The sequence below is a fragment of the Carcharhinus amblyrhynchos genome, chromosome 11 (assembly GCF_965287045.1).
Source record: "Carcharhinus amblyrhynchos chromosome 11, sCarAmb.v2.hapA, whole genome shotgun sequence".
Lineage (NCBI taxonomy): Eukaryota > Metazoa > Chordata > Chondrichthyes > Carcharhiniformes > Carcharhinidae > Carcharhinus > Carcharhinus amblyrhynchos.
Window position 1 is genome coordinate 17956992 of NC_137334.1, and position 19857 is coordinate 17976848.

Here is a 19857-nt window from a genome sequence, read left to right on the forward strand (position 1 = left end):
AGGTCAAGGACCAAGTGGCCAAAGAAAGACACTGTGTTCTTCCTGTATCTCACACTAAATCCAAGTGTCCCTCTGCATATTAAATGATTCTGGAATACAAATACGAATGGAAGATGTTAAAAAGTCGAAAAGACAGTCAGCGACTCTAATGCAATAGCAAAAAGTAGCCTTAGAGGGTAATTTAGAGGGTTAAATTAGGAGGACAGGTTGCGTCAGCTTGGCTCTCCCTCCCCCCACCCCCAAGCCCTGCCGTCATATACAAAAACGGTGAGGTAATCTGAATTAATCTCAACCTAAATGTTAAAAAGACTAAATATGGTAGACGCAAGTTTTTCCTGTGATGGGGAGAAAAAAAACAGTCAAAGATGATGGGACACAATTTCCAAATTCAAGCTACACCATTTAGAAGGCTCATACAAAAGCCTAGCAGAAATTGAGAACTCAATCCTCCACAAAGCTGTGGTTGCTGAGACAATTAGGGCTTTGCAAAGCGTGACTGATAAATTTTTGTTACGATATGAAGGATATCGAGCCCCGGCAGACAGATAAATTAGTTGAAGATAGCTCAGCTACGGTATGACCAAATAGGCTCAAGGAGCTTGAATGGTCTCCTCAGACTTCTACATTCCTACTGCATTTAGGAGGTCAGTATTCAGATACAAAACGACCTTGAAAACAACATGAGCTTAGAATGCGACAAAGCAGTTTGTGGCCCAGAGCACAGACAGGATGAGCACAGTGTTCCACTGCTCTCTGAACCAGCAGCTCCATGATTAGTGAACCATTCACCATCAATAAATCGTACATTTCTGGAGGCTACAAATACGTCCCATCACATCTCTAAAAGCCACTGTACATTTCAGTCTAAATTGAAGTGTTGTTCACTGCTGCTGTATAGAATCATAGAATCCCTAGAATGCAAAAGGAGACCATTCAGCCCATTAAGTCTGCACCGACCACAATCCCAAAGAGACCCCATTCCCACAACCCCACAATATTTACCCTTCTAATCCCTTGACACCAGAGTCAATTTAGCATGACCAGTCAACTTAAACTGCAAATCTTTGGTCTGTTTGGCTAATGCTGTATGATCAGCATTTGCCATGTCTTCCAGCACACTGCAAATCAGAAACTCAATATTACTGGATCAGTGTTTTAGCCAAAGACAAAACAAATATTAAAGGTGGTACTGTTATAAAATACTTACAAGCAGTTATAAATTCCTTATTTATATTCCTGCGATAATAACAAAAATCACATTGTGTATATCCATGACCACGTCCATGACCAAAGAGCTTTAATAACCTCAGTGAGATATAAATCAGTCTCGGGGGAAAAATGGCACCTCAAGCACAACCACAGCGCCAACCCAACTGAATGAAATAAGCAACAAGCTTGCACACCAGTCTGTTAGATAAAAATCTAACTTAAGACTGATATATAGTTGCCCATTTCATAAGAAATTACAAGACTTCTGACAAAATGCGGGCTGAAACCAAATATCCTGAGCAAACTGAAATCTGCCTGTGGTTAGCACTGCTGCTTCATAGTGGAGAGGATCTCCAAGAAGATTGCTTCATAGAGCCAGGGACTCAGATTCGATTCCCAGTTTGGGTCACTGTCTGTGCGGAATCTGCATGTTCTGTGTCTGCGTGGGTTTCCTCCCACAGATGAAAGAAGTGGTTAGGTGTTTTAGCCGTGCTAAGTTCTCCCTCGGTGTACCTTAACAGGCATCAGAGTGTGGCTAGATGATTTTCACAGTAAGTTCATTGTAATGTTAACGTAAACCTACTTGTGACACTGATAAATAAACTTTAAATCTGATGCAGGCTGTCACGCTTGGAATTTAAAGTGTTTCCATTACCTGAATGACTTTACGGTTATCCCCAAATCAGAAGGGACAAGTGTTGCTTTTTAACAAAATGTGTTGAAGGAAGTGGCACACATTTCTAATACTTGACAGCTAATGAACCTTTTCATTTCCATCACTGCAACGTACAAATCTCCAGAGTACGTAAATCTCCAACTAAAGATGGACAGAAACGGGTGAAAAAGTGTTCAACGTGTGCACTGACTCTCAAAAGAGGGAGACAGACTTTCCTCCAGCCTTAAAGATGGGTTCTGCAGAAAATGCAAAATTCTGATTCGCTCCTGTTGCAGAGTTGGTGTTTGTAAAATTATCTGTTAAAATGGTGATTTTTTTTAAACTTTAAGGGTTTTTTTTAAAAAGTGCAAGTACACAGACAGCCTAGAGTGAAACATTTGTATCGAGGGGCCAGGCAGTAGATTATAAAGTGAGGTACTCCTCTTTGAGCGGTTAGGTGTTAGCATCTATGAAATGTCATACAGGCGAGAGAGGGGATCTACCTCCCCTTTATGACACTTCATCGACGCTGCCAGGCCTGCTGAGTTCATGCAGCATTTTCTGCTTTTATTTCAGATTTCCAGCATCCACAAAACTTTACTTTTTCTAAAGACAGGTTATATCCTCCATTATTTTGAGTTTGGACCATCACACCATCACTTCCACTGGTAAGCTTTCAACCACCCATTTCCTGGAGCTACTTTCCCAAAATAACTCGCTTCACTGTTCTGTATTTCACCCATCCTCATTCTGAGGGCTGGCTGCACTGTGAATGATTTTTCACTCAACTTGAGAAAGAGCCGGGAAAAAAAACCATTTGGTTTGCTCTCAGTCATCTACCCAAAGCAGTAGCCTAATAAATCATAGAAATCCTACTGCACAGAGGGAGGCCATTCTGCTCATCTGGTCTGCACTGACAAAAGTCCCTTCTAGGTCATATCTCCAGAACCCCATATATTTACCCTGTTAATCCCTCTAGCCAACGTATCCCGGGACACTTTAGCATGGCCAAAGCATCTAACCCGCACATCTTTGGAGTGTGGGAGGAAATTGGAGCACCTGGAAGAAACCCACACAGACAGAGGGAACATGCAAACTCCACAGAATAACCCAAGCCAGGAATCAAACCAGGGTCCACGAAGCTGTGAGGCAGCAGTGCTCACCACTGTGCCATCACGTCATCTGCGATAAATGCGATAATTACTGAAGCAGATGAAAAGTTAGGCATACCTTGGTGATCTGCCAACTTCCAAAGTTTCTCAACTACTTGGCAATGTCAGATGTGTAGGGGGCTACTCTCCACTTACCTCAATGGATGCAAATGGTTAACATCTTAAACATCATTGAGAAAGAGGTATTAGAACCAGGGGAGGGAACCAACTACCACAGCATACGATTCTAGCCCAATATTATGCAGTTAATTCTTAAAGCCCTCAGGACATGCTGGGACAAACAATACTGCTGTGCTAAGTGTTGCTCACACACCAAGATCAAATAAAAAACAGATGGTTTGGCCAATCTTTTAAACAAACCAAAGGTTTATGCGCTATTTCAGTATGCTGACTACAATCAGATCTTAAATGATACAGACTTCCCGGGAGACAGGGCTACTGCACATGCCGCCAACCAACATCTGTGCTGCCTTATTTAAAATGGCTCCTGCTCACACTGAATTGAACAACTTTAGTACTGGCTCCTAAATTATTGAAATTATCAGTCACATGGGAAAGGAAGTGCTGGAGAATGAGAGAGAATCAAAACATTTCCTACCAATAATCTGTCACATGAAAACTTACCTATATAAAGCAGTACATTTCATAAAATGTGAAAGATGATGGCAATCCACATCAACTAAAACAGTTTTAAAAGCGGTTCTGGGCGCTTTTTAATATTCCAAATGCACGATCTTATTGATGCAAGAACATACATCACTGTCTACCTAGATAGGTTAACTGATTGTCAATATTTAATTCCGTGTCAGCAAACCTGGACAGGTGAACTGACTTGACAATATTTAGTTCAATGTCGATGGCTGCAATGTGTAATTTTCTTTCTCTGAATGGCCAATACATCAGGTCACACGTGTTCGAACTTGAGGAAAGATACAAAAATCTGAAGCCACGTACCAACCAACTCAAGAACAGCTTCTTCCCTGCTACCAGAGTATTGAATGGGCCTACCTTGCACTAAGTTGATCTTTCTCTACACCCTACTATGACTATAACACTCCATTCTGCACTCTCTCCTTTCCTTCTCAATGAATGGTATGCTTTGTCTGTATAGCACGCAAGAAACAATGTGACGATAATAAATCAAATCAAAATCAAATTGGTCAGCATTGTGCTGCAGATTTATCAGAATCCGCTTTACATGTGCCAATAGCAAGTCTGCACACAAATGTCTGACGCGGTGCAGATGAAAACGGAGGAAGACTTCCTCGTAAACCTGCTCCTTGCCTCATCCAAGCTGTTATCAGTAGATCCAGGCAGCAGGTTATCTGACCCGACTGCCTGTCACTCCACAACAGCTATGATGATAGTCAGGAGGCCCTGGAAAGAAAGCACGCTGTATCCACTGGTACGCTCCAGGCCTTCAGCAATCAGTGACTGCTGTAGGGCCTGAGGTGCATCATAACCCTCAGATTACATTTTGGTTTAGTTATTAAGCTTTTTACGTTCAGTTTCCACAACCATTATTGTTGTTCAACTTAATAATCTTTTTGTTTTATTAAAGAGTATAAATATCTTTGGTTGTTAAAGACCTGCTGTAACCCAAGAGTATGAAAGCTATTCTGCAGAGTGGAAGTACATGTTAACGTCTTCAGGTGTCACTGTACAGTTAGGTACAAGCACAGAAACAAACTCTATTCAATGCAAAAGGTTCAAACCACAGCATTCCAGTGCTTGTATAAGCTTTTCTAATTCTTTCATCTTGTTGTCAATGTTGTGATGCAACCCACTAGATGCAAGTTCTTGGATAAAAGATTGATTCAAATTATCTGAAGCTCATTCGATTGACATAAGACAACTGTAATGTTCGGAAGAGGGTCATCCTTACTCGAAACATTGGCTCTATTCTCTCTCCGAAGATGCTGTCAGGTCTGCTGGGATTTTCCAGCATTTCCTGTTTTTGTTTCAGAATCCAGCACCTGCAGTATTTGGCCTTGGTCTTAGACACTGGTAATAACCAGTTCATGTTCTACAAGATGATTATTAATACTGGGCCTTGAACAACATCCCAGATGCTGACATCCACCAACTCAAACTTAGAAGTTTCTCCCAAGGATGAATCTTCCGGCTGATGCCATTTAGAGATAATTCACGGACAACAGGATACTGCTCTTTCACCTTTCCCACGTCCCTCATCATTGGCATCTAGGCATTAGTGATGGTGGCATTGATGGCTTGTGTTTTAGTGGCACTGTCCATTGAGTTTCCATTGTTAATTTTTGACAGGCAGAACACCTTAACAATAATATGCAAATCACAAACACAAAACTACAGTAACGTCTTACACAGACCCTTATCTGCCAAGACATCAACTTGAGTGATAAGGATTCTATTACAAAATGCAAAAACAAAGAACAAAGAAAATTACAGCACAGGAACAGGCCCTTTGGCACTCCAAGCCATGCTGCCCCACTGAACTAAAACCCCCTACGTTTCTGGGGACCATATCCCACTATTCCCATCCAATTCATGTATTTATCCAGGTGCCCCTTAAAAGTCACTAATGTATCTGCTTCCATTGCCTTCCCCGGTATCGAGTTCCAGGCATCCACCACCCTCTGTGTAAAAAAAACTTGCCTCGTACATCTCCTTTAAATGTTGCCCCTCACACCTTAAATCAGTGTCCCCTAGTAATTGACCCTTCCACCCCAGGGAAAAAGGTTCTGACTATCCACGTTACACATAAACAAATTTGCAGAATGGGCTTGGAAATGGGGAATTAATTTCAGTATGGACAAAGCTAAGGTGTGCTCAGATTGGTTGCCATGTTAACTATATTACATTTCAACAGCATCAAAATGGCTGCAAAGCAATTTAAGATGGCTGGAGGTCATAAAAGGCTCTACTTAGAGTGGGAGTGGGCAGGGGGGGTTAAAAATAACTAGCAAATGAGACACAATGCTGAGCTACCCTGGAAGAAACATGACAGGCAAAAGAAAGCAAACAAGTTATCATCATCTCTCAGCTGTAGAAAACACGTTAACTTTTCTTCCTTAAATCTTAAAATCACTGATCCCAATTGTAGAAACAGGAGCAAAAAAAAATCCATTTACATTCCAATACGGTTTTGCCAACATAAACCTAATCGGGTTACCCCTCCCAGAAGAATGATAAGGTTCCCCTCAGCCTCACCCTATCACCCTTCGCATTCAAGGGATCAAACTCTGTTTCCCTCTCCACAGCTGGTTTTTCCAGCACGTCTTGTTCTCATTTCAGATTTCCAGCATCTGAAGTATTTTGCCTTTATACAAGTAATTTGCAATTATCTAACACTATTAACATAATAAAATACCCACCTATACTTCACAGAAGGGACTGAAGAAAATCTGGCACCATGCCACCTGAGATCAGTTTGATCAAAAGTAGATAGTAAGGTGGATCGTAAAGGAGGAGAAAGAGTTAGAGACTGATGAGGCAACTTCAGAGTTTAGGAGCTACAACAGTTGAAGGTACAGCTGTCCATGGTGCAACTATGAAAACTGGGGATGTACAAGAGATCAGAACTCAGTGTACAGATAGCTTGGAGGTTTATAGGGCTGGAGAGGATTCGAGATCGGGAGAGATGAGGCCACAAAAGGGAACTGATTTTAAAATTCTCGGCCGTGTTTTCAAAGCATTGTTGGACTGGGAGCCGACGCAAGTCAGTGAACCTAGGGATGCTGGATGAATGGGACTTGTTCCAAAATAGAACATGTGATTTGCCGATTATAGAATATAGCAAAGTTTTAAACGGACTGAAATTTAGGTAAGGGGGAAGGTTGGGAGAGGAATGCTAGACTATTCAAGTCTAGAAGGAAGGAAAGCACTGATGAGGGCATCAGCAGCACACTAAGGTGACAAAATGGTGGAAAAACAACTAATTGTACATGCCTTATTTTTAAGCTTGTGAATTTTGTTTCTGCCTGCTGTACATTCCTCAATGAAAGAGACACTAACGTGAAGACCAACGTGATCAAATTGCTTCAACAGAGCCTCACTGATAGCATGAACCGCACAGCCACACAAAGACGAATGGAAAGAAGCTCTTTTTGTGAACCACGTCTTTTAGCTGTGATAAACTGCCTCTAATTCTCCATTTGTTTGGAATCTTGAGGAGGTTCGCAGATCCGAATGCATTTAGTATCCAACAGCGGGCACAATACTTTTTAGAAAAAATATCTACAAATGCAACTGGGAAAAAATGTTTTTATCAGCAACTTTACTTATCTGGTGATCTGTCTGGAGGTGTTACAGGAGTCTTGCTGGAGTCAACGTGGCGCTGTGCGTAGTGATGAACACTTGGAACTAAATCAATCCTCTGTTGCAAACTCAGTAATCTGATTCCTGAACCAGACAGTTCAGCAGTACAATGGAGCACAATTGATTAATTAGCCACTGAGTGCCTAGGCACTCCTTATCTAGCTCCACATATTGCTGCTGACCACTATTCTGAAACCAGAAGGATAGTCCCAAATACTGTACCAGAATGCTGTACAGTGTTAGCCAGTTAACCTCTAACACTAACTGTGCACACACCACCTGATTCCCCCTCTGCCTTGGTTCTTCCAAATTACACCCATGTTCTTTGGGTTTAAGAGCAACTCAAGTGTGTCTCTTCGAGGAAGGGATACGTCCTCTTCCAAGGTAGATTTTGCCATAGCTTCTGAATCAGTCAGAAAGCCAGAAGATTTCTTAAAAATGCAGTGGAGGCCAAAGTGGTGATCAAAGATGGTCCAAGGAGTAGTAGGAAAAGAGTTTTCAGAAGGGTGCTCGAGCATGTAGAGGCAACTGCACAGTTCATCAACAAAGTTGGATATTGGAGTGTGGGTAGAGGGCCAACAGGGGTTCAGCAAGAGGAGCCAACAAGGTCAACTTTGGTAGAGTGCAAGTTAAATTCCAGCACATGGGTCTTCAGGAAACTGCAAGAGTACAAGTTAGCAAAATGAGGCCTGAAAGGATCAGTAACAAGGATTTAATTTGGGAGGCCATGAATCTAACCATTGTCAAAAAAAGGAATGCAATAGCACAACACACATTAGAGATCATGTCAGGCAAAACTTGGGAGACCAGTAAGGACAGCATTGGAGAAGCTGAGCTTGGGAGGCAAGTAAGGCATGAAGAAGGTTGAGGCAGACAAATGTTGTGTGAGTGATTTTGATGAATGGGCTATGGTACTTGAAACTCAGTTCCGAGTCAAACAGGGCACTGAAATTACCTGTCATCAGGTTTGGTGTGAGTGAGAGACAGAGGCTAAAACACAAAGTTTTTGACATAGAGTGAACAAGATGCTTTCGGCCTTGTCATTGGCGCACTGCGGGAAGTTCTGGTTTGTTAATTATTTAGGACAAAAAGATAATCTTTTAAACTTGAGCTTCAGGGACTTGAAAGAGAATATTCAAGGATTAACTCTGTCATAAAGAACAAAGAACAACCCAGCACGGGAAAAAGCCCTTCGGCCCAACGAGCCCGCGCCGCCGCATCACCCTACACCTATTCTACCCTGCGTGTCTACGAATGGAACCCCTAACTTAGCCAGATTCAGGGGAGAATAGTGTCAATTTGGTAAACCAATCGGCCTAAGAGCACATCTTTGGGGTGTGGGAGGAAACCAGAGCGCCCGGAGGAAACCCACGCAACCACAGGGAGAATGCACAAACTCCCACAGACACAGGCCCAAATCCATGTATCTGCACAGCCAGCAGTGCTAGTCACCGAGCTGTTGCGGCGCCTGTCTACCGGTCCAGGATCAAGCACACACACCGACACGAAGTACTAGGCCACTCCCGGAACCTCCAAGAGCAGCCCACGCACGACCCACCGTGTGCATGCCCCTCGTTTGACAACGAGGTGGACCTCCACCTGCGGAATAAAAAGACAAAAACGTTAACTTACAAGTCTGCATTTCCGGTGCCTCCCGAGGTTCTGACCTTATTTAATAGCCCCTACTATAACCCTCCATCCTCGTTTCACTCATGTGTCTGTCTAACTGAACCTTAAACGAGTCCAACGTTCCTGCCTCCACCACCCTCCTCGGTAGCGCGTTCCATACCCCCATGACTCTCTGCGTAAAGAACCTTCCTCTCACATCCAAATTATACCTCTCCCCCCTCACCCTTAAATCATGACCTCTCGTATTTGTACCCAGTCTAGGGAGCAGTCTCTCACTATTGACTCTATCTATTCCCTTCAGTATCTTATATACCTCTATCATGTCCCCCCTCAACCTCTGTCTTTCCAAGGAGAAAAGTCCCAGTTTCTCCAACCTTTCCTCGTACCCCAGCCCCTCCATGCCAGGCAACATCCTGGTAAACCTCCTCTGAACCCTCTCCACAGCCTCCACGTCCTTCTGGTAGTAAGGTGGCCAGAACTGGACACAGTACTCCAAATGCGGTCTAACCAACGTTCTATACAACCGAAACATTAGACGGCAGCTTTTATACTCTATACCCCTACCTATAAAGGCTAGCATTCCATAAGCCTTCCTAACAACCTTCTCCACTTATGTCGCAACCTTCATGGATTTGTGAACCTGCACTCCCAGGTCCCTCTGTATGTCTATACTCCTAATCAGTCTACCTTTTATCACATAGCTCCTCTCTGCATTATTCCTTCCAAAATGCATCACCTCGCACTTGTCAGGATTAAATTCCATCTGCCACCTATCTGCCCAATGCACCAACCTATCTATATCCTGTTGTATCACCTTACATTCCACTTCAGTACCCGCCAACCCTGCCATCTTGGTGTCATCCGCAAACTTACTGATCACACCACTTATGCTTCTTCCAAGTCATTTATGTATACTACAAAGAGGAGAGGTCCCAGTACTGAGCCCTGCGGCACACCACTGGTCACTGGCCTCCAGCCCGAAAAGGTCCCCTCAACAACTACCCTCTGTCTCCTATTGCCCAGCCAGTTCTCAATCCACCTAGCTACCTGACCGCGTATCCCATGCGCCTTAACCTTTTCTACCAGCCTACCATGAGGGACTTTGTCAAACGCCTTACTGAAATCCAAATAGATGACATCAACAGCTCTCCCATCGTCAACCGTTTTTGTCACCTCCTCAAAGAATTCCACCAGATTCGTAAGGCAAGACCTCCCTCTAACAAAGCCATGTTGCGTATCCCTAATCAGATCGCAACGCTCCAAATGCTCATACATCCTACCCCTAAGTATTTTTTCCATTAATTTCCCTACCACTGATGTCAAACTCACCAGTCTATAATTTCCAGGGTTATCCCTACTACCTTTTTTAAACAGCGGTACCACATTTGCTACCCTCCAGTCTTCTGGGACCTCACCTGTGTCCAAAGAAGAGACAAAGATTTGCGCCAGAGGCCCAGCAATTTCATCTTTCACCTCCCGAAGCAGCCTGGGATAAATATCATCAGGCCCCGGAGCTTTATCCGTCCTTACGCTACCTAAAAGCCCTAGCACTTCCTCCCTCGTAACAGATATTTCCTGCAATATCTTTGAAAATTTTTCTGTAAAGAGAAACATCCAATAAACAGTAATGAGACATTGACCAGATAATCTGTTTTGATGAGGTTAAAGAGAAAAACGTTCAGGAAATAGTACCACAGATCTTTTATATACTTTTGAGGGGGAGTGTGGGGTCTTGGTTTAATATTTCGTCTGAAAGCGCAGGTCTGCATGAGTTACCCTCCTGAAAGGGAGGACAGGGTCTTGGTGCATGGTAGCAAGCTCTGCTGTTTCACAGCGCCAGGGACCTAGGTTCAATTCCCGGCCTTGGGTTACCGTCTGTGTGGAGTCTGCACGTTCTCCATGTAGATTTCCTCCCACAATCCAAAAGACGTGCTGATTAGGTGCACTGGCCTGCTAAATTCTCCCTCAGTGTATCCAAACAGGCACTGGAGTGTGGCGACTAGATTTTCACAGTAACTTCCTGGCTGTTTTAATGTAAACCTATGTGTGACACTAACACATAAATAAACTTTAAATCAAATATCTCACCCAAAAGTGCAGGTCTCAATTAGTATTGCACTGGAGTGTCAGCTGGGATGATACACCAACATAACATCAATCTGCACCTGTCTGACAGAGGCAAAAAAAGCGCTACCCAATGAGTCAACACTTGCACAGTCAAGCCTGAACAAATAAGATATCACTTCAACTTACTCAATAAGATTTGTAACTCAGCTAACCATTATTTAATATGGAGATTGTTTGACATTGATGAACATGTTCTATAATCTGTAACCTCTCACAGGTATCCAATTTTATTCTTCATGTAAACTACACGTAATCAAATAATGTTAAGCTTTCAATATACAACCATCCGACACACGGCTAGAAATTATGTACAGTACATAATTACTGATGCTGCTGTGAATATAAGCAACGTTTTCAGTCTCTGCTAACCATATATCAGAAAACTGCACAAAAAAAGCATACATTGTACTGTGCCCGGTCACATCCAAAACCTCCAGTTCTTGAACAATATTTCTCATTGCAGTCACTTGCCCTGCAAACAACAGCTTCACTCTCTGTTTGGCATACTCAGCGGGAAAGCTGCATTGTGGCTGCTTTTGTGATTCAAAGGACATCTGCAGGAACTGGGACTTCCAGATAGCACAGAGCAAACAATAAACTAAGTTAATTATGACTCCACAGTTTTCACAAACAAGAAAGTGGTGTCGGTAATTAATTTCCTCCCCCCTCCCCGCCACCCCCAACCCCACAAACTGGCCCTTGTAATTGCTCGGGAAAAACTGCACCGATCATGCTAGGTCTTACACAGCAGATTTGGAACAAAGCTCTTAAAACATTGAATTGCGTTTAAAAACAGGACTACAATTGTGGAACATGCAAAACGGCACACATTCTGAATGTGATAAAAATAAAACCATTTAGACACCAAAACATTTATACACTCGCAGAAGTCGCTAAATAAACTGAGAACTGGTTAGATTTTTATTTTGCGTGTAAGAAATGAGTTTTGAAGAGAAATAATTTCATCTGAATACCACGCGCAGTGATATGTCCTCCTTTCTAAACTAATTGATTCCAACAAGAAAAAAAGATTGCCATAAATAGAAAACTCTAGAAGATCCAAAACTTTAAAAAGTGAAACATTCGAGATTAATTTCTCGGTCATGAGCTAAAAATATTTCAATCTGCTGTTTGCTTATTTTCAGGGTCCCAATAAAACATTCTCTCCTCTACCTGACTGGTTAATCTAGCTCCATTTGACTGTGTAAAAAATAGATCAATGGTTGTTTTTCAAAAATTGTGAGCAATTCTGCAAATACCCGCCTTTTTTTAATGATTTTGAGCAATTAACAGAGGATGGTGTGGTTTTTGGTTTTCTATAGATTGGGGCAGCACGGTGGCATAGTGGTTAGCACTGCTGCATCACAGTGCCAGGGACCTGTGTTCAATTTCAGCCTCAGTGACTGTATGGAGTTTGCATATTCTCCCTGTATCTGCATGGGTTTCCACCCACAGTCCAAAGGCACAGGTTAGGTTGAATGGCCATGCTAAATTGCCCCTTAAACGTCAGAGAATTTGGAGGGTAGATAAGTGGGGTTACGGGCCTGGGTGGGATTGTGGTCGGTGCAGGCTCGATGAGCCGAACAGCCTCCCGCACTGTAGGATTCTATGATACTTTCTTGGGTTTGGTAGGGTCAGTTATCTCCTTGAGTGATCGGAACATTGGACATGATGTGAGTCAATCACCTGCTGATCAACCAGGGATGCAGTAACAGCAATCATTAGTGATTTGGACGAGATGTGTCTGTCGCGTACATATTTCTTCAATCTCTCCAAAAGGAGACTGAGTAAACACTTGGCGAGATAGGATATGAGACAAATTGTTTTACTGCTTGATTGCCCATAAGATGAATCAGATTCTCGTATTTCCATCAACGCAACTTGCAACTGACAAGATGCAAGAATAACACATGCTGTGTCTCCTATTTCAGTCAGATGCCTCGATCACCAAACTATTTCCTAACATCTCTTTCTGCACCCCCACCCTTCTTGCGTCCCTTTCCTGCCTAACTGCCTCTGACTGAAAGACCAACAATAGCCCCAACTATTGGTCAAACTGACCACCTTCATGTGGAACCACCTAATCTGGCAACAAATCTGCTTCATTTAAATAAGAGTTGCCTGAATTGCAGCAAATGCGAATGCTTACTAGAATGCTGTTTTAAACCACCCCACCCAACTGTCATAAAAATGTCCAAAAATACCTGTGCCTTCAGAGTTTGACACATCAAAAGCCAGGTTTAGGTCAACACTAGTTTTTTTTTAAACCATACGTTATTCCAAAGATGTGTAGGTTAGGTTGATTGGACACTAAGTGGCAATCTAGCATAGCCAAAGATGAGCAAGTTAGGGGGATTGGCCATGCTAAATTGCCCTTTAGTGTCACGAGGATTAGCAGGGTAAATACGTGGGGTTACAGGAATTGGGCCAGGGTGGGACTGTTATCAGTCAGGCACGATGAACCCAATGGCTCCTTCTGTCTCGTAGGGATTCTATGATTACTCCGAAGTGCCCTGAGTCCGCACGATAACAAATCTGAAATCCCCCCAAAAAATGGGCAAACCAAGCTGAATCACAGCAAGGCAGCTTCAGGGGCAAAATAACTTGTCCTCAATGTTGCTGGGTTGGATTGCTATCTCGAACTGGAAGTTGATGTGTGGGCACTGGGTGGGAAGAGAAATTACTAAAATAGCACTGCTGTCACTGTCCAAGCTCAGCAATGAAAAGCATCCACTGGGGAAAGCTACCAAAGAGTTGCCAGCATCCGTGAAAAACCAAGAGGCCAGACAACGAACTCCTGAGGGAGAGTAAAATGTGCAAAACTTCTGCGGGGAGGATTTTTCCTTTTAAAAAGAACTGGTATATTACAAAAAAAAGGTAGGCATTTGGCAGAACATGCTCTGCCCATTCCAGAGAGGTGCAAAGCGCATGAGTTTTGCAGTCATTTCTGCCAAGGAGCTTTGAAAGATAAGCACTTTCTTCCAATTAGCCCAGGGATAGACTTTACTGAGCTAGTTTTAGAACCTTGCATTTCAAATAAAAGCGCTGCAGGATGGAGGAGTTTACATCAGCCTCACAACTTCAGAGAAAAAAATACATCTGCCTATAGCTTGTGAACACTGAGAGGAAATTGCATGCAAAATCCTTCCAGCTACTCAAATTTATTTTCCTCCTCCACACTTAACGTTCCTGAACGATTACCCTACCCGACTTCTACCACCTACTCCATCTGTGGTCCAGTTGGTTCAATCCCCACAGCATTCTCAGACGAATGAGACAGTGGTTAGCACTGCCGCCTCAACGTCAGGGACTGGGGTTCGATTCCCAGCTTGAGTCACTGTCTGTGTGGAGTTTGCAGATTCTCCCCATGTCTGCGTGGGTTTCTTCTGGGTACTCCAGCTTCCTCCCATGCTGGTCGGGCGCATTGGCCAAGCTAAATTCTCCCTTAGTGTACCCAAACAGGTGCCGGAGTGTGACGACGAGGGGATTTTCACAGTAAATTCATTGCAGTGTTAATGTAAGCCGACTTCTGACTCTAATAAACCTTACTTTTTACCACTTTACCCCCCCTTAGCAACGTTAATAATTATGACTGGAATTAGATTTGGAGTCAATATACAGTGCAGCTCAGTACATAGAAAACGTTTTAGACAGCAGCAAACCTCATCCTCCTCTTGCCAGAAATCTATCACTTTTTTTGAGAGAGAAAAATGTTTCACTTTCAACTCTTTAATATGATAAATGCCAGTCAGACTGGTTTACAACAAGCTCTGCTCCAAGGTAGGGCAGTGAAACATGCAGGTCAACCAAGATAACCATCACACTAAATAATTAAACAAGACGCACAATACACGCCAAGCAAAGAATAAAATGTATCCTGAGAAAAGCAACATTCCAATCAAGAGTACAAGATACATTCTGATTCAGTGGAAGGGCAGAGTGCAGTGAGCATGACAGGGGAGTCATCCCCCAAATAATGGCATAAGAGCCATAAAAAAACCAACAGGACACGAACAAACAAACCAACTCTCTATCACCCTCCTGCCTTTGACAAGGAACCTAGAATTGGTCTCATCATATCCTGCAGCAACCGAAAGATGCATCGTGTAGTTGGGGTGAAGGAGAGAAACATCATACACACTCATTTCACAGCTAAAAATCAGCATCAAGGACCACTATCATGGAAGGCAGAGAAAATAAATCAGACAATAACATGACAGGCCAAAGAGTCTCTTTCTGCACTCCCATCCACTGACTCCGTCCACACTTCCCGCTGCCTCCGAAAAGCAGCCAAGGACTCCACACACCTACTCTTCCGTCAGGAAGAAGGTACAAAAGTCTGAGGTTACTACAACTATTTCATCCCTGCTGCCATCAGACTTTTGAATGGACCTACCTCAGATTAAGTTGATCTTTCTCTGCACCCGAGCTATGACTGTAACACTACATTCTGCACTCATGTACTCTATGAACAGTGTGCTTTGTCAGCATAGATTGCAAGAAAGAATACAATTTCACTGTATCCCAATATATTTGAAAATAATAAATCAAATAAAAGGAAAAGTTCACAGCTGAAAGGTCAACTTTGTTCACTCGCAACAGACAACCAACCTCAACAATCAGTTTGTTTTTTAACCCCAAACCAATGCAGCCAATGTATATAATGCCATCAAAAAAAGCTGAGGGAATGGGATTGGGAGGAGATGTTGACAGAAGTGTCAGATGGATTGGGGCAAAAAATACCTGGAGAGAAAAAGAATGGGGGAATTAAAAAAGGGGAGCACGGTGGTGAGCACTGCTGCCTCTAAGCATCAGGGACCTGGGTTGGGTCACTATCTGTGCTGAGTCTGCACATTCTCCCCATATCTACATGGGTTTCCTCTAGGTGCTTTGGCTTCCCCCCACAGTCTGAAAGACGTAACGGTTAGGTGCATTGACCATGCCACATTCTCCCTCTGCCAAACAGGCGCTGGAGTGTGGTGACCACGGGATTTTCACCGTAACTTCACTGCAGTGTGAATGTAAGAAAACACGTGAAACTAATAAAAACTAATAAGAAACCTCCAGGTAGGAAAAGGGTGTGGGAATGAAAAGAAGATAACACGGGTGCTTTGGAGAAGGGAGTAGTGTAACACAATAATGTGCAACCTCTCTGGGGATTGGGGAGGGGGGGGAGGCACGCGGGGGCGGGGAGCAGGGGGGAGGCACGCGGGGGCGGAGAGGAGGCACGCGGGGGCGGAGAGGAGGCACGCGGGGGCGGGGAGCAGGGGGGAGGCACGCGGGGGCGGGGAGCAGGGGGGAGGCACGCGGGGGCGGGGAGCAGGGGGGAGGCACGCGGGGGCGGGGAGCAGGGGGGAGGCACGCGGGGGCGGGGAGCAGGGGGGAGGCACGCGGGGGCGGGGAGCAGGGGGGAGGCACGCGGGGGCGGGGAGCAGGGGGGAGGCACGCGGGGGCGGGGAGCAGGGGGGAGGCACGCGGGGGCGGGGAGCAGGGGGGAGGCACGCGGGGGCGGGGAGCAGGGGGGAGGCACGCGGGGGCGGGGAGCAGGGGGGAGGCACGCGGGGGCGGGGAGCAGGGGGGAGGCACGCGGGGGCGGGGAGCAGGGGGGAGGCACGCGGGGGCGGGGAGCAGGGGGGAGGCACGCGGGGGCGGGGAGCAGGGGGGAGGCACGCGGGGGGCGGGGGAGCAGGGGGGAGGCACGCGGGGGCGGGGAGCAGGGGGGAGGCACGCGGGGGCGGGGAGCAGGGGGGAGGCACGCGGGGGCGGGGAGCAGGGGGGAGGCACGCGGGGGCGGGGAGCAGGGGGGAGGCACGCGGGGGCGGGGAGCAGGGGGGAGGCACGCGGGGGCGGGGAGCAGGGGGGAGGCACGCGGGGGCGGGGAGCAGGGGGGAGGCACGCGGGGGCGGGGAGCAGGGGGGAGGCACGCGGGGGCGGGGAGCAGGGGGGAGGCACGCGGGGGCGGGGAGCAGGGGGGAGGCACGCGGGGGCGGGGAGCAGGGGGGCGGGGAGGAAGGGGGGGCGGGGAGGAGGGGGGGCGGGGAGGAGGGGGGGCGGGGAGGAGGGGGGGCGGGGAGGAGGGGGGAGGGGGGGGGCGGGGAGCAGGGGGGAGGGGGGGGGCGGGGAGCAGGGGGGAGGGGGGGGGCGGGGAGCAGGGGGGAGGGGGGGGGCGGGGAGCAGGGGGGAGGGGGGGGGCGGGGAGCAGGGGGGAGGGGGGGGAGGGGAGCAGGGGGGCGGGGGGAGGGGGTAGGGGTGGGCGAGGGGTTAGGGGTGGGGGCGGGGGAGGGGGGTATGGGCGGGGTGGGGGAGGGGGGTAGGGGAGGAGGGGTGGGTAGGGGGGGAGGGGAGGAGGGGGTGAGGGGAGGAGGGGGTGAGGGGCGGTGTTGGGGGGTGAGGGGCGGGTAGTTGTGGGATGTGGGGGGAGTGTTGGCGGGGATGTGGGACGCAGGTCCCTCCAGACTCAGACAGCTGCCTCTTTATTCTCTCGCTGTTCAATGGGGCTGAAATCACAGACACACATTTCAAACTTCCCCTCTCCTCCTGCAATAAACCATCACATTCATCTCAGTGAGAACAGGCTGAGGCAGCAGCACAGGATGGAGTGATTTTCTTGCTGGCTGTCTGCAGTAGTCGATACACAGGCACCAATACACCCATCCCTGCATTTTGCATCGCGCCCTTTGTTGCATTTGACGCCGCAAACGGTTTTAATTTTTAATTCTCATTCCCAGCCCCGCCGCTACCGGCCGCTCACACACACACCACCGGCTTCCCGATCCCGGTTTTCACACAGAAATGGCCTCAGTTTGTTTCCCCCGCCCCCCCGGCCCGGGTTCAACCTCACCTGCTCGCTCCGGCTCGGCGTCGCCGCTCCGCTCTCGCACAACGCGCTTCCGCGCGATCTTAGCGGCCGCCGCCGGCCGCCACCGCACAGTTCCCCCATTGGCTGGCGCTGCTTCCAGCCCCGCTCCCCATTGGCTGGCGCAGCTCCCGGCTCCGCTCCCTATTGGCTAGCGCTGCGGCCTGACCCAGTCCCCATTGGCTGGCGCCAGCCGCCTCCCGCCTCCCCATTGGCCCGCACCCACCAGCCCCCAGTCCATTGGACGGGATCCCTCGATCCCACCTGTCGGGGCGGAAGGGTGGCACAGTGGGTAGCGATGCTGCCTTCCATCACTCGGGACCCAGGTTCGATTCCTGACTTGGATCACTGTCTTTGCAGAGTCTGCACGTTCTTCCCGTGTCTGTGTGGGTTTCCTCCACGTACTCCAGTTTTCTCCCACAGGCCCAAAGACATGCTGATGCTAAATACTTCCTCAGTGTCCCCAAACAGGAGTGTGGTGACAAGAGGATTTTCACAGTAACTTCATTGCAACCTCACTAGCTTTTGGAGCGCAAAATTTGCTACCAAATAAACCTGTTGGACTCTAAGCTGGTATTGAGAGACTTCTTACTCAGTCTATAAGATACATAAGAACATAAGAAATAGGAGCAGGAGTAGGCCATCTAGCCCTTCGAGCCTGCCCCGCCATTCAGTAAGATCATGGCTGATCTGTCGTGGCTCAGTTCCACATTCCCGCTCTCTCCCCATAACCCTTAATCCCCTCTCTTATCAAAAACCTATCAACCCGCGTCTTAAATATATTTAGCGAGGCAGCCTCCACCACTTCAACGGGCAGAGAATTCCAGAGATTCACCACCCTTTGAGTGAAGAAGTTCCTCCTTAACTCCGTTCTAAACCGCCCCCCCCTTTATCTTGAGGCTGTGCCCCCTAGTCCTACTGTCCTTTCTGAGCAGGAAGAGCCTCTCCACCTCTATCCTATCCATCCCATTCATCATCTTATACGTCTCAATGAGATCTCCCCTCATTCTTCTAAACTCTAACGAGTACAAGCCTAGTTTATTCAGCCTCTCCTCATAGTTCAACCCCCTCAACTCCGGCATCAGCCTAGTAAACCTCCTCTGCACTCCCTCATAAGAACATAAGAAATAGGAGCAGGAGTAGGCCATCCAGCCCTTCGAGCCTGCCCCGCCATTCAATAAGATCATGGCTGATCTGTCGCTGCTCAGTTCCACTTTCCCGCCCTCTCCCCGTAACCCTTAATCCCCTCTCCTATCAAAAACCCATCAACCCGCGTCTTAAAAATATTTAGCGAGGCAGCCTCCACCACTTCAACGGGTAGAGAATTCCAGAGATTCACCACCCTTTGAGTGAAGAAGTTCCTCCTCAACTCCGTTCTAAACCGCCCCCCCTTTATCTTGAGGCTGTGCCCCCTAGTCCTACTGTCTTTTTTGAGTGGGAAGAGTCTCTCCACCTCTATCCTATCCATCCCATTCATCACCTTATACGTCTCAATGAGATCTCCCCTCATTCTTCTAAACTCCAACAAGTACAAGCCTAGTTCATTCAGCCTCTCCTCATAGCTCAACCCCCTCAACTCCGGTATCAGCCTAGTAAACCTCCTCTGCACTCCCTCCAAGGCCAAAATATCTTTGCGCAGGTACGGCGCCCAAAACTGCACACAGTACTCCAGCTGCGGCCTCACCAATGCCCTATACAGCTGCAGCAAGACCTCCCTACTTTTATATTCAATCCCCTTCGCTATGAAGGCCAGCATCCCATTCGCCTTCCTGACCACCTGCTGCACCTGCAAGCTGGGTTTTTGCGACTCATGCACAAGGACCCCGAGGTCCCTCTGCACCGTCGCCTGCTGCAGTTTTTCGCCACGTAAGTAATAGTCCTTCCTACCATTCTTCCTACCAAAGTGGACCACC

General features: G+C 47.0%; 1 protein-coding gene across 1 annotated transcript in view; it reads right to left on the bottom strand.

Annotated features, from left to right (window-relative positions):
- LOC145349943 (double-stranded RNA-specific editase 1-like) overlaps positions 1–17986 on the bottom strand; it is a 262569-nt gene extending 244583 nt beyond the window's left edge. The window contains exon 1 of the mRNA XM_080198635.1: positions 17930–17986. The gene's annotated coding sequence lies outside the window, so the exon portion shown is untranslated. The remainder of the gene's footprint in view (positions 1–17929) is intronic.
- Between the last annotated feature and the right edge of the window lie 1871 nt (positions 17987–19857).